Raw genomic sequence first — 15,366 nt, forward strand, 5'->3', positions numbered from 1 at the left:
GAGCTGGGCATTAAGCAAGAGTCTGTGATGGTCTCCAGTTTTGGTTTCTTTGACATTTGTGAAAAATGAGTCATTTTGGCTGTTTGGAAAGAAAATACTTGGAAACTTTTCACTTTCATGGGATATTCTTGAAATTTCTATTTTTATTATACCAAAGAAGAAAGTAGGAAGTCTAGGATTTCCCGTGGAGAAGAAATGTTAACTTTTAATGTGGTATTCTCAGGAACATCCTCGCTAGAGGCCACAGCACTGAAGCCTTGGGAACGATGGAAGCTGCATAAAATATCTGGAGGCAATCTGAAATGTCCACTTTATGTGATGTCATTGTATTTTTATCCGGGAACAGCACAGTGCTAATGCCTTGATAGCCAAAGTCACAATAAGCTCTAGGTGTAATGAATGTAGGGATGCAGACTTTCCTGTAAATCATAAGAGGTGTGAGTTTGGGATGCAGTTATCTGTACTGCCAAACCTTGCCTACATGGTATGCTGTTCTCATACTGGGATTCCTCAAATGTTACTTCTATTAAGAAATAGTATTGTTCTTGGAAATTACAGAAAAGAATTTGGGGGAAAAGCAACACATTTTTTAAATCGTATCTCTGCTACTCCCTCCCCAACATCACATTGTCACCTTTTCCCTTCATAAATTGCTTGGAATAATTAGAGGTATTTAACAAATGTGAAATTATCTGTTTATCAGTGAGTTATGCTACTCTTCAGCAGCACTTGTTAGCACCTGTCACCCACAGTTCCTTTCCCTTCTTTGTCTTGGGAAATGATCCTGGTGAAATTAAAATGACATCAAATATGCTGTTTTCCGAAGTAAAATCCTTTTGGTTCCATGGAAGGAGAGCCTCTTTCACTGTGCTGCCAAAGCTTTTTCCTCTACACTTTCAAATTAGTGTGAGTCATTTTTGCAACGAGCTGAATATATGTCTGCTAGCAAGACTGCAGGTGTCAGGTGTTATTCCCAAAGTCCTCTTCACATTCCAGGCTTGCTGTCGTATTCCCCTAGTACTGCTCCTGCCTTTTTACTTGCTAGATTGAAACACGGATTCAGTTCTGGCTGGGCCTTTGTTGCAGGGAAGAACTGATCCTGGTCTTGTTCAACATCCTCTGACTCTAAAGGTGTCTGCATGCTCTCTTTGAAGCAACTACAGTCTGAAGGGAGAGGCCATAGTTTGTGCTAAACCAGCCAAAATATTTGGAGAGTAGAGACAAGTCTTCATTCATGCAAACCTTTCTTCCGTGAGGGAGAAGCAGCAGGCAGACTCACACTAACCAATATTGTTCAGCCATCACGGCTAGAAAACCACCACTACTATTCTATTGTCATGCTTTCTGTAAAAATGCCAGAGAAATGGAAAACTGGGAAGGAGTACTTTAAATTTTAAGTATTATTCATGAGAAACTGTCCCCCAGACTGAAATAATTTTGTTTGGCGTTTTTCCTAGATTTGTAGTTGCACAAATCTGTCTCCACAGCGAATATGATTGCTTAACAGGACAGCAGAAGCATTTATCAGCAGGCATCTTCTGAGACTGCGCTCCTCTCTTTTGCCTTGTTTCGGTTGCCAGGCTTGACTCCCTCAGCCCTGCAGAATTTCATTTTCCTTCTGACCTGAAGGCAGGTTCTCTGTTGCCTATTCATATCCATAATAATGCATTTATGTTTACAAAATATTAGGACCAAACATGGAACTTTTCCGTTTAGAAATAAGAGCAAAATCTATTAGGCAAACAAAGAAGCAAGAATTCATCATTTAAATCCCAGATTGAAAAGAGTGGGTATAAAAAGCTGCTTGAAACTGAATCCTGTATTGAAAGGAAAATAAAGCCTGTCATTTACTCATTGTAATTTACATTTTTTCTCTCATACAAGAAGTAGGCTTCAATACACAGGTCAAATTAATTACATCTTAACTTCAGCTGTCTCTTAGGGCTTGCCCTTAATCTACTTGAATTATCTTAGTTCTGTCTGGAGACAGAGGAACAGAGGGAGGTGGGTCCTGAGAATAATTCAACTCACTTCTCTTAAGAGAGGATGAATGTCTCTCTTAAGAGAGACAGTCACTAGGTGACTGTCCTGGACTGCCTTTCTTCCAGACAGCTGAAGCTAGATGAGATGAGCCCCATTCCCCAAAGTGAGATGCTGGATTTTTTTTCCCCATCCCCCCTTCCTATTAACTGATCTGCTTTTCTCAAAAGCACTAAGAAAAAAAATGGAAACGGCATCAGTTGGCAGAATCCCTGCAGGATGATGCCTCTCTTTTTATCATATGTACTTAAAAAAATTTAAGACCAGGAAAAAAAACCCTCCAGTGATATTGTACAAACTACAAAGGGTTCTCTACATTTAACAGAGAAAAAAAATTGCAAAGCATTTATCCCTGTATTGCAATGGGTCCTAAAGTTGTGGTATACAGCCAAAGTAGCATTCTGGGAGACAGGCTGTTAAGTATAGCCAGACTCGGTGACTACACAATCTCACATCAGTAGTAACTTTGATAAAGAAGGGAAAGTGGACATCATTGGTCAACAAGGAGATTTGGATAGTTTAATCCTGGGAATCCTAGCGATAAAGGCAATATGGCTGGAGCAATTTGTATTTGTGTTAAAGCCTAGAAGAGCTTTGTCCATGCAGTGGGCCATAGGGAGGCTTGTATGTTGCAGAATCAGGCCCTTATTTGTAGTTCTAGTTTATCAGGAAAATGGTATGAGAGAAACTTCCTTCTTAAGACCAGAGAAATATGACCAGAAAAGACCACTTTTCAGGGGTGGAGGGGGAGGGCATGGAACTCAGCAGAAATGTTTCTAGTCAATACACAGTAACAACCTTTCTTAGAGAAAAATGCAGTCTTGCAGCTCCTATCAAAAGACTCTTCCCTTCAGCCTTTATCGGAACTGGGAGTGACTCGTTTCAGTACTGAAGTAGAGCCTGCTTTGCATCTCACAGGCATCTAACCACTTTCTAGGAGTCTCAAAACCCACAGAAGTAATTTCTGGGTAAATGTTGATCTGAGTATTTTGAAACAGATGTTTTTCTCAGAAATAAAGGTGCCATTTCTCATTGGTTGTTCTACTTTACATTCATATTTCTTTTTTCCTTAGGAGAATCTGTAACTTCACTAATTAAACTGATGCTTTCAGGAACAGATTTAACTGGAGCCACTTCTACAAATATGAAGTCATTAGACTTTGGTCTTTGCTCCAGACTTTGCCAGGAAGCCACTTCTCTCAGTCATCTCCATTCAGTCAAAACAAAAACTTTTTAATAGCAATACTATGTAGCTGGATGGAATGAGTGAGCTTTTATGAGTCTGGGGCCAGATTTCATGTTTAGCTATTACCTTATGCCACTGTATTCACTCTAATGGATTTGATATGAAAAGGGATGGAGCTGATAGAATCTCAACCTATGATTTTAAGCCAAGACTACGGGCAACAAATTCAAAGCACATTGATTTGATGTATACTGATAAAGGCAATGTCTTGGCAGAAAAATTCAGTAGTGTGCTTAAGTGAGCAAGACTAGTAGGCTATGCGTGCATGGTTCAGTACAAACAATTGCACCTTATAGTAGCAAAGTATGATCAGTAGGCATAAGAAATCCAAATTCTGTTAAATAAATAGTAGTATTTGTTGCAACCAGTAGTTGTGCAGCAGCAGAAATGGAAGAAATACGTCATTCCCTGAGATCAATACTAGTCTTGTTAAATCTCAAGTGCTGTGATCCCATGAAGCATGCAAGTAAGCCTAGTTACAAGCATCTGGGAAGTCACATGGAATGACTAGCTCCCTTACATTTTCTTCAAATGGATAATCAACTCTAAATTTGCAGCTTCTTTACTGGCTGACACTTTGCACCTAACTAAGGTTCTGTGAGCCTCTGCAGAGGTGGTTAAGGACTTCCAAAAGGCCATTCACTCAATACAGTTGGTGAATATGCTTTAATTCCAGGCCCTCACTTAAATGCCTGGAGATGGACGGATGCCAACCGTAGTCTTTTCAGGATATCAGAAGCCAGTTATATGTAGTCAAGAGGCAAAGCTCATGGTGCCCGAAATAGGTGTGGAAAGCACATTGAGATATCATCACTGTATGTGACATGCCCTTGAAATTTCTCTGTTTCTGAAGCGAGGAATAGTGCTGGGAAGCAAGACTGCAAAACTACATGGCTAGAAGAAGCAGTTACTGCTGTGTGCCCTCAAAGGTATTTGGGAAAGCATGAATGAGGAAGGTGTCACTCAGGGATGCCTTAGTGTTGAGTTTGAAGTTTTGCAATTGCAGAAAGAAGGGACATAGACTCTAAATCACTTCACTATGATGGGAACACATGTCAGAGGAGGTCAGTTTTCTGGAAGCCGGTCATTTGAATTTCATTCTCATCTACGTCTTCTCATTTGAACTGTACTTGCTCTTTCCTTCATTAAATTATTTTCCTAAATAAAAAATAGTTTAAAAGCTCCAAAAAGCTAAAGTCACTCGATTCTTTTCACTGGTAGATCTATTGTTACATAATCATCATAGGAACATAGAAAAATTAATTAGGAAGTGACCTTTGGAAGTCAACTGATTAAATTAATGCTCAAAGAAGGCTAATGAAAAGGTTCAGAATTTCAAACTTCAGAATCTTTGCTGACAGTAGCATAAACCACGTTCTTTGATTTCAGTTACTATTTAGTGTAAAGACCAACAAAACAGAGAGAGATTTTAAACCACTTCTTTGATTTTCCTTTATTTTCATGTTCTTAGGCCTGCCTGGCTCCCAGTGTAAATTAAGCCCTCTCTAAAGTATGTTTTGTTAATTGGCCGTGAGAAAGAAAATACAGTTTTAGTATTCTCTACTCTGCCTGTGTCTTTTGTTCCCATTTCAGAGGACTGTCATTACAGTGGAAGCTGCGAGAAGAGCTGGAATAGGGTCGTTCCCACAACCAGTGCTGACAGGGGAGACTCCTTTGCGTAGTCCCACAATACCTTTCATGCTGAAAGATCAAATCTAAGCCTTTTTTACATCTTTTGCTCTACTCAAAGAGGTGGTACAAAGGACCCATACATTTAGGTTTCGAATAACCATGGTTGCTATTACACAGGGCCCAGCCACGTACAAACTTCTGCTGTCTGGAGAAAGTAGTTGGAATCCATCCACATCTGCTGGATTTGAAATTGGCACTTTACATAGCTCTCAGAAAACCAATAGGAGGCATGTAAAGAAATGAGATATATTTTCCAGCTCATAATTTCCCTGTAATTAGAAATATTTCAAGTCCTCTTTTTCTGTTTCAGTAATCTAAAAGGGAAAAACTCATCACAAGCAAAAGGAAAGCGATTTTCAATCTGCATGTGAGGCATCATTTATTATTAGGAACTATGAGGCCATGACCATTAATTTTCTTCCCAGGTCTTTCGTATCTTGTATTTTTAATTCACTTCTGTATTACATTTTTGAATGATAAAGAGTTCAATTCACTGCTTGGGGATTGTTCTCAAACTCTTTAATATAAACCACATCCATACAATATTGAAGGATCTGAATTAAATTAAATCTACAGAAGAAGGGATATTCAGAGTTCTCTATTTTTATGAGTGTATCATTCGTCTTCATCTGTCATGTTAGTGTCTCTCTGTACTGTAAGATTGTGCACTTGTCTTGTCTATTCTAAATTGCTTAGATATCTTTGAAAAGCCAGAAAAAAAAAAAAAAAATCGGAAGCAGTCAGCATTTTGCCATCAACTTCACGGAGCCCGGAATTCAGCTTTTAATGCAAGCAGTGCTACTTGTATGGAAGTATATGCTCAGTCACTGCAGAAAATAAAGTATCAGATGTGAAAGACTATGGAAATGATGTTCACCTGAGTTACTCCAGTGTTAATCAAAACTAAGATCCGTGGACTTAAATGGATGTGCAGCAGGGTCGGTCAGCTGCCAAACAAGAACCAGATTCATTAAGTGCTAAGGGAGTGAGTTGCACCAATTTTCCAGACATTGCATTTTCCTGTATCATTGCAGAGTGAATAGGAAACTATAAGCAGTAGTAAATAACAGAAGAGGATATGATAAAGTAGGGGGGAAGGTTAACTGTAACCATCCTGTGAGTTGTTTTCTGACATTGCTTTCTCATGTAGTTGGTTTGCCAGCCCACAGAATGTCAAGCTGTCACAAGACACACTGTTCTAACACATCTGTCAGTTCTCCAGTAAGTGTTTATTTGATGTGTACGTGCAACCTGGCTTCCACGTACCATCTAAGAAGGCACGTATATTTGCATATGAACTCGAAACGTTGTTCATGGAGACTTTCAGTGGTCTAGCACCTTTGGAAACAGAAAATCATTTGAAATCTGGGCACCAAACTGTGTAGGAATTTGCTCCTGGAAACACTTTTGCTACCAGAGTTTCAGTTTTAAAATTTGTCCTTGATTGGAAGTAGGCTTGTACGATGTCTGCTACTTAGAGCATTTGCATAACATATACACTCTAGAGAACACTTACATGATTTTGATGCAGGTTAGAAACAGTTTGTGAGAACAAAATATAATCTGGTATAACTCATCACTAGCAACATGGATAGTTTTTAGAGCATAAATAGTTCATCCCTTTCTTAAAATGCGAAAATTTGACTCACTCACTTTATGTCTTCTCTCATGGAAAAATGTTATCTTGCATAGGTCATACTACCTCTGTTCACAGTTAGAGGAGCACAGATCTATATGAACAGTATCATTAAAATATTGATGTCTGTTATAAGCCTCTATTTTACTGCTATTTATCATAGGGACTGTATTCATTAGGACATTTTATGAAGTGTTTTGAACTTTGTAGTTAAATCTAATAAAAATATACTATTTTCTTGTTATTTGTGCTTATATAACTCCATTGTTTTTTATTATTTCAGCAGCCAGTGTAATTCAGATGACAATTTGACTTTTTCTATTTATATTCCTAAAGAAGTCAATACAAAGTTTCGTTTCCTTTTCTCTTATTCCTAGATGAGCTGTCATGAGAAAATAAGTTCAGGGCAATAGGGTTTAGTTGTGACATACCTAAGAAACCTGAAATCTTTTATTCCAAATGAAAAATATCAGTAAGCAAAGGTGATTTTTGTTTACTGTTCCCTACCATATCCCTGCCCTCTCAACGTCCTGCAGCGGGTACATGTGGGTTTTTAACATGCTGGTCTGGTCACCTGCATCTCCTCTCTGTTAACAGCTGTCAAGACACTGAACTCCTGGCAAGCAGAAATGTCTGGTTGCAGAACTGTGTCCTTGCTGCCTAGCTGGGGAAAGCTCTGCTTTACTTCACTGTCTGCCTCCTGCCATTGTTTCAAAGGACACTGTGTAGTGGGGTGTCTAATGGGTGAAATGCTTTTCTGGGGAGACAGCACAAAATACAAGGAACCTGAAAAGAATGAACTCGCTGTGTGGTTGGGGGGAGTGGGGCATAAAATTCAAACCAAATATCTTACAGCAGTAAGACTCGTTTGTAGAGAGACCTCCAATGTTAAGATTGTAAGCCGATCCTGTTCTGCAATCAGAAGGAGATGAAAAATGAATGTTGTGGACCCTGCAGTCTTGTAGTCAACTGGGAACTTGGGCATGTGTGAAGCTTCCAACACATAAGCAGCTGCATTGAAATTGGTGCTCATGATTAAACCTCTTCCTGAATCAGGATCTGGTTGTGAATTATTGGCTTAGTTCTAATTCTTGCCACATGAGACTGCTTTTAAATCTAAATTCATTCATTAATGTTTATAAGGCACACTGAGATCTTCCAACATGCATGACACTATTGAAATGTTAAGTGTCATTATAACTCCTGCTTGCAGAAACAGCTGAAGATGGATTTACTTTACGCACAGACAGTAATAGCTCACTTGGAACAGTTACACGTTCTATTGGATAAATAACAGGAGTGTTATAAATTGTAGCAGTGATATGTTTACATAATAGATGGTAACCACTCCAGAGGAGCTGTAGCAGTCAGCTTAATAATAGGCATTTTGAAAATGATGTAAATATATGTATATGTGAGGAAGTAAAAATGGCTGTAGGTGATAGAGAGCTGAGAGTTCTTGGTAAATACTGTGTGTTTTCAAATCTGTATTTCAATGTTTTTGTGCAAACATGTCTATTCAGTGGCTTAACATGATAGCAGAGTAGAAAACAGTTGTATTCCATGGCTGTCACTAATGTATACACCAGTGCTGTTAGATGCACTACGGATGGGCTATACAGTGGGTTGCTGAATCTGCAAGTCAGACAGTGCTGCTAAAAGCTTTCAGACATGTTTGTTCCCCAGGATAACTTCCTCCATCTTCTTATCCCCCTTTTGGCTGTTTACCTTCACTTCAGCTTCCTCCCACACTTCAGAAATTGCGACCCCTTTATTTCTGCCAAGCACGTTGCCTGTCCTCCATCTGCTCAGTGCCTCAGGAAATAAAGTCCTCCCAGCTTTGTTCCCTGGCTTCGTAGCATTTACCTGTCTCTTTTTTACCTTGCCTTGCCTTAATTTTTAATATTCTGCATAGTGAAGTTCTGGTAAAGAATGAAACAGTATGAAACTGTATCTTCTGTATACCTGTTAACGATTGTACACACTGTGTTTGAAGGTAAATAATGAGGTAACATTAACTGTAGGATTGAAACCAAATTCTTGTCTGGAGCTATTCTGCAGATGTTTGTGAAAGATTTTTTTCAACAAAAGCAAAAATGCTTTTTTGACCAAAAGATCTTTTTCATGGGGAAAAGCATATTTTGATGAAAATCCTTAATTTTGGACAGGTAAAAAGGGGGGAACATAAAAATAAGGCATCAATTTAGTTTCTAAATTAAAAAAAAATTAGGAGCACAATCATGATACAACTTTTTTCTCTCAAAATATCCTCTCAGAAATGGTCATAAGTATCTGCTTTATTCTGTAGCTATTTTGATACCCCTATCATTGTAAAGTTCGTTTAAGAGCTTTCCACATAGTTCTTCCACCAGTTTAAGAAAATTACCTGGACTGTATCACTCTTCTTGGTTTTCTCATCTGTTAAAAAAACAACAACAACAAACTCAATTTTTTAAGTAATAAGGATAAGCAAAAAACAATTTAAAGCTTATTTTTAAGATTGACACTATTTTTAGTACACTAAAATAACAAGCCTGAAGACAGGAAAACTAGTCAACAAGGAGCGATGTTAACATCAAATGTGGGGGCTGGCAGACCAGGAGAACTCTGCTCTTACAGCATCTGTAGAGTTAAGAATCATGCTGCTCTTTCCATACTTATTTGATTTCTGCTTCTCTCTAATTGTGTGCCATTTGGGCTCCCATGACAGAAAAGTTTCCTATGGTGCAAGTCACAAAAGAGACCAGAAATCAAGCTGCCTTTTCAAATCCCAGCAGGACTCTGCAGGGCTGCAGACAACTACTGGGTCAGGTGGGTCTTCTGGTGTGCACCAATGCCGGTGGAGCTCGTGCTGTGGGGGTACAGCAGAAAGCCCCATCACCTGAGGAGGAGTCCTTCAGTTCTCCTTGCCCCGAGTGGCAGAGAATGTGATTTCTCCACTTGGGCCCTAAGGGGTGACACATGAGGAGGAGGTCTGGTGGAGCTGGAGGAAGGAAAGTTTGTCTGTGGACAAACTGCGATCAGTTTGTCAATTATGGCTAGCAATGAGAAAATGAAAAATTTTCTTGGGGCTGAGACTGAAGGGAGTTCTCCACTCCCCCCAAAGCTCTTGTGTAACCAGTTTATTCGTTAGGCATCTCCCTTCACCAGAGGATGAACCTGGACTACAGCATTAATGACCCGTTGCAGCTTAGATCCAGTGCTTTTCCCCTCCCCTCTGCTGTGTAGTTCTCAAGTCTCTTTCTCTACATCTATGGCTGGAAGCCAAACAGAAGTCAGGAATAGAAAGGTTTGGCCATGAGTCCTTTGTCAAAGTTGAGAGAGAGGAACAGCTTTGGAGACTATATGGCTTTCCACATTGTTTATAAGGATTGTTTAGAGTTTGAATAAAACTTACTGTTGAGTTTTGATTTGTTTTTTAACTTATTGACCTTCAATAGTGTCTAGCAGCTAAATAGATTTTACTATTACCTATTTCAGATGCCTGTTTTAAAATCTGTTATAATACTTTGATCCAGATTTATCTATGATTTTATACAGATTTTGATTCCTTGAGGATTCTCTTGCCAAACTACAAGTAATATCTCAGTGTTAGAGTACATGGCAGATCTAGAGGCTTACAGTGAACTAGAAGATGCCTAGGGGAGGTGAAGAGTTTAAATTTCATTCTTATCTGTGTGTGCAGCAACTGGGTTATGATGAGGACATGCTCAAAAGATTGATTTTCTTTTCCTGTTAATACAATGGAGGGATGAGTCTTTTCAACTACAGAAAAACCACACCCTAACATAACAAAACCCCCACCCTGTCTCTGCTCAGTTCCTTTCATAAAAGCCCCATGCTATGGGCAATAACGTTCGTTTTAGATGAAGCAAACTGGAGAGGTACGCATTTGGGGGTATCTGACTTACAATGCTGCCCATTCTAGTTATCTAGAAGAATGTCTAGGGACCACACCTCATCTTACCCTAGGAATTGCTGAGAGCTCTGTGCTTCATCAATGTTCAGTCTAGCTGTGGGACTGGGACAATTTCACTTTTCATATTAAATGTCTGAGCTCTTCCTGGGCACATGATTTTAACCAAAATGTGGTATTTACAGTATATTCATTTCTCATTCATTTTGCAACATCAATTGTCATTATAAAAAGAGAGACTTACAGGAAATATCAGGGGGAAAGGCAAAAGTACAAAAGTTTCCACCAGCAAGACACTGGGAAACTGAGAGACGCACAGACCAAAAAGGAAGAAAGACATTACCAAGCAAACCCAGCTGGCATGGGTCAACATTATTCTTCCTAAAATCAAAATGTCATGGCAGCAGCAAGAAGAGAGGTGTATAGTGTGATATTTTAACTGGGCTGATTCGTGATAGACTCACAAGACTTGCAGAGAGACAATCCCAGTGGCAAGTAAACTTTCATCAAGATGCAGGTCATTCTCTAGCCCTCTCTGTCCTTAAGACAAATCATTAGCCCAATGAGTGAATTTTGCTTTTGGGTTTTTATTCAAGCAGTAAGTGAAGCTGGATGGGAGAAAGAACTAATCCATACAGTAAGACCCATTGTTAAAATTTTTATTTTGGACAGCATATTTGGGAGTGTTAATTGAGGTACAAACTGTTAAGAGATTTTTCCCACAAGTCCTTCAAGGTCCAGCCCAGTAATTCAAGTTAAGTTGTTCTGAAGAACAGTTTATCTTGACCAGATAGCCCCTCTCTCAGTATCCAGTGAGGAGTGAGATTGACCCATAAGCATTATATCTAAACACCTCATCTAAATAAAAAAAATATTTCTCTGTCCTCTCTTCCTAATATTCATTTTGTGATGATGAATTAATTGCAGCCGTAATTTTTTTGTTTCAAAATGCTTAGGCAAATCTGTTACTGCTTGCCACTGAAATGCAGAGTTAACTGGGAATTGTAACTATTTCTTATTATCTGCAGAAAACTGTTTTGTTTTTTCTATTTTTCCATCTGTCACTATTTTTTTTGAAGAGATTTCATCCGTTGAGGCACAAAAAAGACAAACAGATTTTATTGCTTTATTTCACCCGCACAACCGGATTAAAAACAACTTTTTGCTGAGAATACACTCAGCTTTTGATACTGTGGGTGAGGAACTCCTCCAAATCATTGTGTGACAGTAGGTAGATCTAGTACATGATTCACATTTCAGTATGTAATGTGCTTTTCTTTCCAAGTTGTAGCATTTATTAATAATGTTGGTGGCAGCATTTGTCATCAGAAGAAATAAATGCAGGACACGTATGGGTATATATACATCCATGCATAAGCACATAATTCTAGTGTGTTGCTTTATGGAGAGGTGCCTTATGGAGTTACTAGACTATTAACACTATCTGAAGGTACTTATGTTTGCATTGTAAAATCTGAAAAGAAAGTAAATTAACTATTGTGACACCAAGGGAGATTTGGCAGCTGAATAACTAAGTACTTCCTTGCATACAAGGGTAGCAGGGCTGGTGCTGTGAGACTGACTAGGACCTTCTGGTGAGGCTGCTTAGTTCGTAAGGCATCTCCACCTCTTATTCCCCTTCCTTATTTCTATGTTAAGTAAGACAGTTTCAAGTCTGAATATTATGTCTTCTTTTCAAATTTTAAAAGCATTTAAATAAGGCCCTTTTGAAGAAGCTTTTTGGCCTTGATGCAGGAGTTGTTTCTTAGAGGAAGGCAGCCAGCAAATTACCCTTGAAACAAAAGAAGAAAATGAGAAAAACAGGCCCAATGGGAATGATTTACAGGCAGTCTCAGTGAGACTAGCAAATGGAATAAAAGCCAAGACTACAAAAGAAGGCAATGCAGAAATGAGATACTGATCTCTCTGCAAGACACACTGTCCCAGAATATAGGATCAACTCAACTGAGCAGCAATAAACAAATAAGCAGAACCCAAAAAAAGCTTACAGTATTTGGGATGATAAAAAACTTAAAACCATTCTGAAAGCCATTTTAATACAAAGTGAAGAGGAGAAACAACACAAATTTTGAGTAAACTGCAGTATACTGTGTCTCATAAGAAAGTTGCCCAGCCCCCAATATGTGACATGAGCATATATTATGTTTCAAGACCTTCTTAGCACTGGCTGACCATATCTTGGTATTTTGAAAAGCACCTTAAGTGCAGGGCCTTGTTTCTGTTCAGCTGTTTCTAATGGTCAATGCCTGTATTTGCTCATCTCTTCCTGAGAAACTTGGCCCTCAAATCCACACACTCCAGTCAATTCTTGGATGATGATTTGGAATTTAGCACTGATATTTTTTTTCCATTAAAAAAAATAGCAAAACTGAAATTTTTTAAGGATAATTAATCACTTATGACAAAATTTTAATTGGGAAATATTTTTCAGTTCCAGGAATTTGTGACCCAATTGTAAAAGTTAGAAATGCTTTCAGTCTAGGTTTTAGAAGAACTAGTTCTAGTGATTTGCTCAGTCCCTACTCATAACCATGTGGCCAAAATCCTTAGTTCAGTAAAAATAAAATAAAAGCAGATATGCAGTTTGCAATCAGCACATCCAATTTTTGTTTTAAGAACAGATTGTTCACTGCAGCAAAAATCTATTTGTGATGGAATAGCACTGAGGAGTTTCCCACACTACAAGTCAGGCTCTTTTAACTAGACTCTAGAGGTTGTTATTCCCTAGCCTGCTTTTCTAGCTCAAGGACATGGTAGAAAGAAATGCAGCATGAGAAAGCCATGTGGCACATTGCATTTACCGCTGTCTTTGAGACCAAAACCTGCACTATCCTGGAGCTGATCATGACCTCTCTCTCATTTGAGATGTTGTGGCCATGCTAGATCTAGCTCACAGAGACTAAGAGTGTAAGGCATAAAGGTACTCAAAATCCAGCTTGTTCTGCTTTTCTACTGGACATGTAGTGGGGGAACTAAGAGCAGTCACCTGCAGAGGTAGAATGGAGAAGCCACTGCTCCGTAGCCTCATCAGCAACCCACTCTAAGAGATCTTGAGGAATATAGTTAGGTAAATTTTCTGCAGTGCTGTCAGAACGTAGCATTTGATACAGAAAAATGTCTTTGGTCTGTAGTTCTGCTCCAAGTCAGAAGGCATTGCGTTCACTCCGAAAGTGTTTAAATACATATTTTAAAGCAAGAGAAAAAATATTTTAGATTGTCAGTAATGGGTTGCAGAAAAGAGGAGGAAAAAGAAATGCATAAAAGTTAAGTAAATGTTAATTGCTGCATGAATCAGTTATGTAATATGCACCCAAAATCACTGGTAAGAAATTAAAACATGGATTTCTTTATATTCAGAATGAAACTCTTCACTACAGTATCTAGTAGCTAGAATCATTAAACAACTGTGAATCCATGTTGGAAGTGTTTTTGAGTTTATTTTAAACCAAAGGCAAAAGGACAATAGTCAATTAAATACAATGTTTTGGAAAGACTTTCCCTGGAAAATAGATATATCTTTTGGGGTATTCATGATCCAGCGGGACAGTTACTAAATGATCTTTTTTGCTGCTTCATAGTCAAAGGCAGAGCAGCTTTCCAGAGTGAATGGAGCTGGGTGAATCACATGGTCTATGGCAAGCTCTGGAGTGCTTAGCAAATGAAGTCATCCAGACAGGATTAAACAGAATCTTGTTTATGGAAAATGAGTTTGGGCAATTGGCTTAGCCTAAGCACATACTGTTCTTTTTTACCTAGGCACATACGGCTTTCTGCAATAAAGTAGTCCCGTCACAGGCACCAAATGTTCCTGGTTTTGTTTCATAGAAGTGGATCTTCGGGGAAGGAGGCTGGCCTATCTGCTCCTCTGATTTGCCATAGTCTTGGCAAGCTCCTCAATATATACAGCAGTCTGTGCTGCAATTTTTTTCTAATGAAATCCTACGCTTTTTGAGGTCCCTGTGTCTTTTCCAAATGAGGCCGCCAAGAAACACATGAAGCATATATCAGCTGCAATTAGAAAATGGTATTTTTAAATTATGTTGGTACTTTAAAGCATAAACATTCCTCTTCATATGCATCTAAAATGCATAAATGCACCAGCTGTGAGGTTTTTCCTTTACTTCAGCTTATGAAAAATTCCAAGAGATCAGGAAATTTAGAGCACAAGAATGGTTTATTTTTATACCTATTTCCCTTGTCATTTCCTTTTCCAGTTCCAGTCCCTCTGAGAAGAACCGATTAACTTGAGACATTTTCCACGTTCACTAGTATCTTCATTTGAAAAAATGCAGAATTGTTTCAAGATTGGTATTTTATGCCCATTAAACTATGATAATGTTGCCTGTCAGAGCACAGCAAACAGGGTAAGTGCTAAAGATGTAAAATCTATGAATAAATAAAAGTGCTGAATTTTGCATCTACATCTGTATCAGAATGGAACAGAGGGCATTACAAACAGCAGGTTGCTAAATAAAATGTGCAGGTTAGTGGCCATAAATGAAAAGGTGATTGTTGGTGCTGTTGGAGCTAGTTGCTGGAAAAGAACCCGATTAGCACTTTGCAATAGAAGAACAAACTCTCGTGACTTCAGCAAAACTTTTTAACACTGTCAGGCACGTAAGGAGTAACCAAAATGTCACCTAGGCTACATGGTACAACCAGAGACACAGACGTGCCCAGTCTCAGTGCCATCTGTGAAGCTCTGGACCCACATGGCATCTGCTGCCAATACTACTGCGTGCTCCTCTTCCCCCTCTTCCTCCTTTCCTCTCTCCTCCTGCCATTTTAGAGACGACACAGCCACATTGTCATGAG

This window comes from Cuculus canorus, chromosome 2, assembly GCF_017976375.1.
Source record: "Cuculus canorus isolate bCucCan1 chromosome 2, bCucCan1.pri, whole genome shotgun sequence".
NCBI classification, from domain to species: domain Eukaryota; kingdom Metazoa; phylum Chordata; class Aves; order Cuculiformes; family Cuculidae; genus Cuculus; species Cuculus canorus.